Raw genomic sequence first — 6491 nt, 5'->3', positions numbered from 1 at the left:
GCTTGGCTGTTGGCTTTTCCCCACCGGCCTCCCGAATCTTCATGCTGTCTCTCCTGCACTGCCCGTCCGTTCTGCTTCCTGCACGCGTCCAGATACGCTTTCCCAACTCCACATCCCCGGCGCAACCGTGCCGCTCTCTGCTCCTGGTGGCCGGGAAGCTGGCCCGAGCGGTGGCTGGCCCGAGGGCGAGGGAAGGGACCAGGGGCTCCAGCAGGTGACCCGACTCAAAGAGGTAGATCGCTCACCCTGCCCCGACCTCTTCCCCCTCCTCCCCCCCCACCCCCCGCCCCGCTTCCCCGCACCGTCAGCACTAACTAGCACCTCCGGAAGGAGCAAGGGGTGGCTTGTCAGGGGTGGCGGGGTTTCTCCTGGCGGCAGCAGTGCAGCCGGAGAGTCCAAGCACCTGCGGTGGCCGGACGTGCGGGCGTCTGTGGGTGGCCCCGAGTGAGGACAGAGGGTGTCGCGCGCCTCTCGGGTTTGGGGCGGAGGAAGAGGGGGAGCCATGCGAGCGCCCAGGCGAGGCGCCGATGCGCTGCCGTCGGGCGGCCGGCCCGCTGGCGAGGCCAAAAGGTTTGGGCTGGCCGAGGCGACAGGGCAAGGCTTGGGCTAGCCCGGCCGCCTGGCCTTGTCTGGGCACCGAGGCCGTGCGGCTAGCCGCGAGGCAAGGGAGAAGCCAGCCAGCTTCGGCTAAAAGGGGTGCGGATGCGCTGGGGAGAGGTCGGTAGGCCGAGAGGAAGAAGAAAGGCTTCCCTGACCGGGAATCGAACCCGGGCCGCGGCGGTGAGAGCGCCGAATCCTAACCACTAGACCACCAGGGAGCGTCGGGCTCTGCGCCTGGCCCGCGCGCCCTGGGCGCAGCGCCTCCATACCACCCCGTCGCCTCCGCTTTGGCGCCAAGGCCCCTGCCTTGCCACGGCCAGCCGCCCGCCGGCCCTACCAATCCACCCGCCCTGCTGGCAGCACCCTCAAAACGCTGCGCACCTCCTTCCCTCCCTCACACACGCGCTCAGCCTCGGGCCACGCTCCGGCTCCGGGCTCTCGGCTCCGGGCTCCCATCGGGCCTGGGCACGAGCGCCCTGGAGCCGTGCAAAAGGTTGGCCAGCTGCGTTGGCCGGGAATCGAACCCGGGTCAACTGCTTGGAAGGCAGCTATGCTCACCACTATACCACCAACGCTGCACAGCCCGGGCCGCCCCGAGACGCCGGCGCGGGCTTCGCAGAGGCGCCTTCACGCCTTCTCGCCGCCGCCTGGGCCGCCTGGCGCAGCCCCGCCCCGACGTGCCGCCAGTCGGCAGCTCTGCGCTGCCGCAGGCGCCAGCAGCGGCCGCCCCAGCCCCAGCCCCAGCCCCAGCCCCAGCCCCAGCCCCGCCAGCCCGACGCCGCTGTGCGGCTCCGCAGGCCCGACCGCCCGCCGCCCGCCTCTGGGGGGGCGCTCTGGCCGCCGTGCCGCTCCCCCGGCCCTCGGCTGCCGGCCGGGCATTCCCCGCCCCGCGAGACACGCTGCCCTCCGGCGACCCGCTCGCCCGGGCCCTTCTCCGCGGAGTGCCCGGCGAGGCCACATCCCGCACCCACAGAGGACCCGACCCAGCCGCCGCCCACCCGTCCCCCGCACCCACCCCCACCCCCACGCCCATCCAGGACCGGGCAGCGTCGCGTCACCGAGGAGCCCGTTGCGGCCAGTCACTCGTCAGGCGCCGGGGGCACGACAGGAGGCCCTGGCTGGGCCGTGGTGACCCCGCACGCGCGCGCGCGCGCCCGGCGTCACGAGCAAGGGAAAGGGGTGGGGGCGTTCGACGGTGGGCAAGCCGGGCACCCGTCGTCGCCCCACGCTTCTCGCCGGACGCGGGAGGGAGGAGAAGGGCCCTGGGGGCAAGCGTTTGGACAGAGCGGCGGTGGCGCCGGCGACCAAAAAGGGCGTCTTGCCTCCCCGTCGGGGAATCGAACCCCGGTCTCCCGCGTGACAGGCGGGGATACTCACCACTATACTAACGAGGACGGCGGCGGCGGCCACCCGGGCGCCCGACCCCTCTCCGCCTGCCCGCCCACGCCTAGCCCTGCCCTCGACGCCCTGCCTTACGCAGGCGCCCGCCACGTGCCACACCCGACCGGACCCCAAACCAACCGCGCCAGCCCGCAGAGCAGCCCTCGCATCCCGACTCGGAGTGGACCCCAGGCGCGGGCCCCGGACCCGGACGGCGCGGAGCACTCCGAGTGCGCCGGCGCCTAGGGCCTGCCGGGCGCGGATCGCGCAGGGAGAAGAGGCCCGAGCGGGCAAGCAAGGATGCGAGCAGGAGGACGGGCGCCCGGGATGGGCAGGGGCGGAGGAGGGAGGGCGGCGAGGACCTAGTGGGGGTGGGGGGTGGGGGGCGGCGGCGGCGGCGGCGGCGGCGACGAGACAGGCTGGCCCGACGCCGGTCTCTGGGTGCGGGGCCGCGATGTGCGAGGGGGCGGGGCGGCGCGGGGCGAGGCGGCGGCCGCGGCGGCCGCGGCGCCAGGCGAGTCGGCGGCCGCTGCTCCTGGTCGGCCGGGGCGCGCGGCCCGTCCCTTGCGCGCCCACACAGCCGCCAGCCGCCGCCAGCGTTCGCGCCGGGTCCCAGCCAGGCGAGCGGCGACGCGCCCAGGCCCGCCGTCAGGATGGCCGAGCGGTCTAAGGCGCTGCGTTCAGGTCGCAGTCTCCCCTGGAGGCGTGGGTTCGAATCCCACTCCTGACACGCCCACCTTTTGGCCCGCCCAACCAGGGCACCGGACCCCGGCGGGCCTGGACCCACGCCCTATCGCAAGCCCGCTCCTGCCTGACCCGCCGCTCCTGCCTTGCACCCTAGCAGAAAGGGCCCAGGGCCGAGCCCTGACGCCTCGACGCTCCTGGCCACAGGCTTTGCGCACACACGCCCTCCCCCACCAGTTCACGCGCCTTTCCCGCCCGATCCCACCCCCACCCCCGCAGGCCTGGGGAACTTCGCAGCATGTCTCTCCTCACCTGCTTTCCGGGGGCTGCGTTTTCCTTCCTTCCTCCCTCCCGCTCCCGCTCCCGCTCCCGCTCCCGCTCCCGCTCCCGCTCCACTCCCGCGGCCCCCTGCAGACCAGCCGGCTGCGCAAATGCCGAAAGCCCTCCGCATTCCGTTCTCCACCAGACTGGTGCCTGGTGAAGAGCGCCTCGCTCTCAGAGCCGTGCACTCCCGCCACCAGGAGCACACCGTCCCACAGAGAGCCCGTCCTTTCCGCCGGCCCCCGTTCCCTTCTCTCCACACCCTCCTCAGGTGGCCCGAGGTGCCCACGAGGATTTGCCACCTTGATGACGCTTTACCCTGCCCACACCTGCCTGCCTCCCTCCCGGGACACAGGCTGCCCAGCCACCTGCTCGCCGGCCCACGACAGGGCCCTCCCTTCAGTGGGCCTGGCCCGGGAGTCCAGCCCGGGAAGGTGGCTCCCGTGAGCGCTGAGCCGAAGGAAGCCCCGGATCCCCAGGCCACCCACCTGGGCGCCCCAGCCCATCTCCGCGCCGGCAGCCGCTGCCCGGCCGGGACCCGAGGACCCCAGCGCGCTCCCTCACCGCGCTGTCGGCCAGCTAGCCAGCAGCCACTCTGCCGGAGCGCTCCCGCGAGCCAAGATCGCGCTCTTGCCTCACAACCACCGCCGCCCCCCCCCCGTCCCCCGCCGAGCTGGCCCCCTAGGGAGCGCTGCACGCCCGAGCTCACACACCTCGCTTCGCTCTCCTGGCCTGAGCGGCTACTCGGCGGCGCCGGCGGCGCTACGGGGCCTCCATCTCCTACACACGACACACGCGCCCGCGGACACCCACACCCACACACCCCACCCCGCGACAGCCCACCCCACGGCACCGCACGTGCGCACACAACCGGAGCTCCGGTCCCCGGCCCCGCCCGCCCTCGCACGCTCTGCCCCGGCCAGAAAGCCCTCGGCCAAAGGGGCTTTGGGTGGCGGCTGAGAGGAGCCGCGGAAGGCAACGGCCGGGCTCAGCCGCGCCTGCCACAGCTTCCCCCGCGCTGGGTGGGATTCGGGCGCTGGCCAGCCTGGGTCCGGCTCCCGGCTGCCCCTGGCGACCCCGGCAGGGCAGCGTCTCGCCGCGGCCCTCGACCGAGGAGAAAGCACCGCAGGAGCCTAGTCGGCCACCGTGCGTCCGCGCCGCGCTCGGCCCGTCTGCGCCGCTCCCTAGGGCTCTGGACGTGCCTGGAGCCTCTGTTCCACACCGCCCGTCCGCCTCCTGCTCAAACGAAGCCGATGCTCCGAACCGGCCCGGACCCGTGTCTGGCCGCCGCTGGGGAGCGCCGCTGGGGAAGCCGTCTGGGGAGCGGCGCCATCGGTGCATGGGTGGTTCAGTGGTAGAATTCTCGCCTGCCACGCGGGAGGCCCGGGTTCGATTCCCGGCCCATGCAGCGCGCCGTCCCCTTTTGGCCGGCCCTGCCGCCCCAACGCGCGCGCGCCCGCGCCCGCGCCCGCGCCCGCGCCCCCCGGCTTCCTCTCGCCCACGCTCAAGGCGCCTGGCCTAAACCAGCTCCGCTCCGGACCAGGCCGGAGCCCGCCCCTGCCCTGCCGCCCGTTCCCTTCCTCTCCGTCTCTCTCGCCCAGGGGACCAAACTCCACCCAGCGCCCGAGGCCCCTGGCCCGCCCACACGCCTCCCTTGCCCTTTTTCTCTTCAGGACCCTGAGCACCCCGCTTCGCTCACCCGCTCCCCTGCCAGCGAGGCTTCCCCGCACCACCACACACCCGCACGGCGCCGCGCCAAGCCGCGCCGCACCAGAGCCCACGGGGCCGCGCCCCACCTCCACGCCTTTCATCACGGTTCCTCCCTCCCTGTCTCACTCTACCCACACTGCCAGAATCCTCCTCTCTTTGCACAACCAGGGGCAACCAGGTTGCCACCCCTAGCCCTGATCCGTCCCATTCTCCTCCAGGGACCCTCACAAACTCACTGGGGTGCACCAGGAAGACCAGATGCATGGCACCACATCCTCCCGACGCGCGCCCTATAGTCTCTTGAGGCCCCGCTTGGCCGCAGTAGCCTTCAAACTCCGCCGCTCCTGCAACGCTAGGACCCCCGCCAACACCAGGTCCACCACCGCCGGCGCCGGCACTAGCACCGGCAGCACCAATCTCCCACTCCGCCGCCACCACCACCAAGAGTCCTCCATCACCACACCGCGTCGGGCACCATCGCCCACAGCAGTGAAGTTCTCCACCATCAGTACCACCCGCCGCACCACCAAGTCCACCACCACCACCACCACCATCACGAGCAGGACCAAGTCCGCCACCAGCGCACCAGCTTGGGCATCATTGCCGACGGTACCGAAGTCCTCCACGATCAACACCGCCACCACCACCGCCACCTCCACCATCCCCACCACCACCACCACCGCCACCCACACCACCGCCACCTCCACGTGGCATCGCCACCACCACCGCCACCCGTACCACGGCCACCTCCACCATCCCCAGCAGGACCAAGTCCGCCACCATCGCACCAGCTTGGGCATCACTGCCAACGGTACCGAAGTCCTCCACGATCACCACCACCCCCACCACCTCCACCAGCTCCACCACCAACTCCAGCATCACCACACCGACTCGGGCACCATCGCCAACACTACTGGAGTCCATCACCACCGCCGCCACCACCGGACTGTGCACACCATCACCACAGCAGCCCGCACACCGGCACCAAGGGCACCGAGGTCAACCCCCAGCAGCAGCAGCAGCAGCAGCAGCCGCACCAAGTCGTCCTCCACCAGCAACACAAGCACCAGCACAGCCTGCACCTCCACCCCCACCAGCCCCTCCTGCCCCAACATCCCCTCACGGTTCCCCTGCCTGCACGCCCCCTCCTTTCCAAGTCCTCACCGGTCAATGATCCCGTGTGGCATTTGTCCCTTCGGCCTCTCTGAATCTCAACCCCAGGACGACCCCTGACGCATGACTGGCTGTCCCGATGACAGGTGATTGAAGTCTCCGGGGCGGTGGAATCCCTCACCCCGTTGGGACGGCTCCTAGACCCGGTCCCGCCCTCTCTCTGTGTCTCCCTTGCCTGCCTGCCTGCCGGCCTGCTTCCCACCCACGCCCCCCACACCCGACCCCTTGGCCTGACCACCTTGCAGCACAGCACAGCAGTCTCCCCCCCGCGCACCTCCTCCACCACGGTCCTGTCCCGCCACGGGGGCCTCCAGCTTTCTTGCACCGGGGCCCACTCCCCAGCACTTGCCACGTGCAGCTCCTGCCAGCCTCCAGGCTGGACCCCTCCCACCCCCATCCCTCACATTCTCGGCTGGCAGTCCCGGCCTCCCACACGCTCCTCAGGCACACTCGTGCTCTCTCCCCTCCCCTACCTCAGATCTCACCCTCCCGCACAGGTGCTCACGGCCGTGCCTGGCATGGCGCCGGGGAAGGAGCCCTTCCCCCGCCCCACCGAAGCCTCTGTAGACACCCTGCCCGACTGTCCAGCCACACTCTGGACCGGTCCCGCAAGCCCCACACCT

At 71.9% G+C, this 6491-nt stretch overlaps 5 non-coding genes across 5 annotated transcripts; 2 read left to right on the top strand and 3 right to left on the bottom strand.

The window, feature by feature from the left end:
• Positions 1-746: 746 nt before the first annotated feature.
• On the bottom strand, positions 747-818 carry TRNAE-CUC. The gene has a single exon. It is a non-coding gene; the product is annotated as a tRNA-Glu (tRNA).
• A 285-nt stretch (positions 819-1103) lies between these two features.
• TRNAG-UCC lies at positions 1104-1175 on the bottom strand. Its single transcript has one exon. It is a non-coding gene; the product is annotated as a tRNA-Gly (tRNA).
• Positions 1176-1922: 747 nt separating this feature from the next.
• On the bottom strand, positions 1923-1994 carry TRNAD-GUC. Its single transcript has one exon. It is a non-coding gene; the product is annotated as a tRNA-Asp (tRNA).
• A 633-nt stretch (positions 1995-2627) lies between these two features.
• On the top strand, positions 2628-2710 carry TRNAL-CAG. Its single transcript has one exon. It is a non-coding gene; the product is annotated as a tRNA-Leu (tRNA).
• A 1612-nt stretch (positions 2711-4322) lies between these two features.
• Positions 4323-4393, top strand: TRNAG-GCC. The gene has a single exon. It is a non-coding gene; the product is annotated as a tRNA-Gly (tRNA).
• Positions 4394-6491: the final 2098 nt, after the last annotated feature.

The sequence above is a fragment of the Neomonachus schauinslandi genome, unplaced genomic scaffold, assembly GCF_002201575.2.
Source record: "Neomonachus schauinslandi unplaced genomic scaffold, ASM220157v2 HiC_scaffold_1814, whole genome shotgun sequence".
NCBI lineage: Eukaryota > Metazoa > Chordata > Mammalia > Carnivora > Phocidae > Neomonachus > Neomonachus schauinslandi.
The sequence above is the reverse complement of the archived record's forward strand: the minus strand, read 5'-3'. Positions and strand labels throughout refer to the sequence as shown.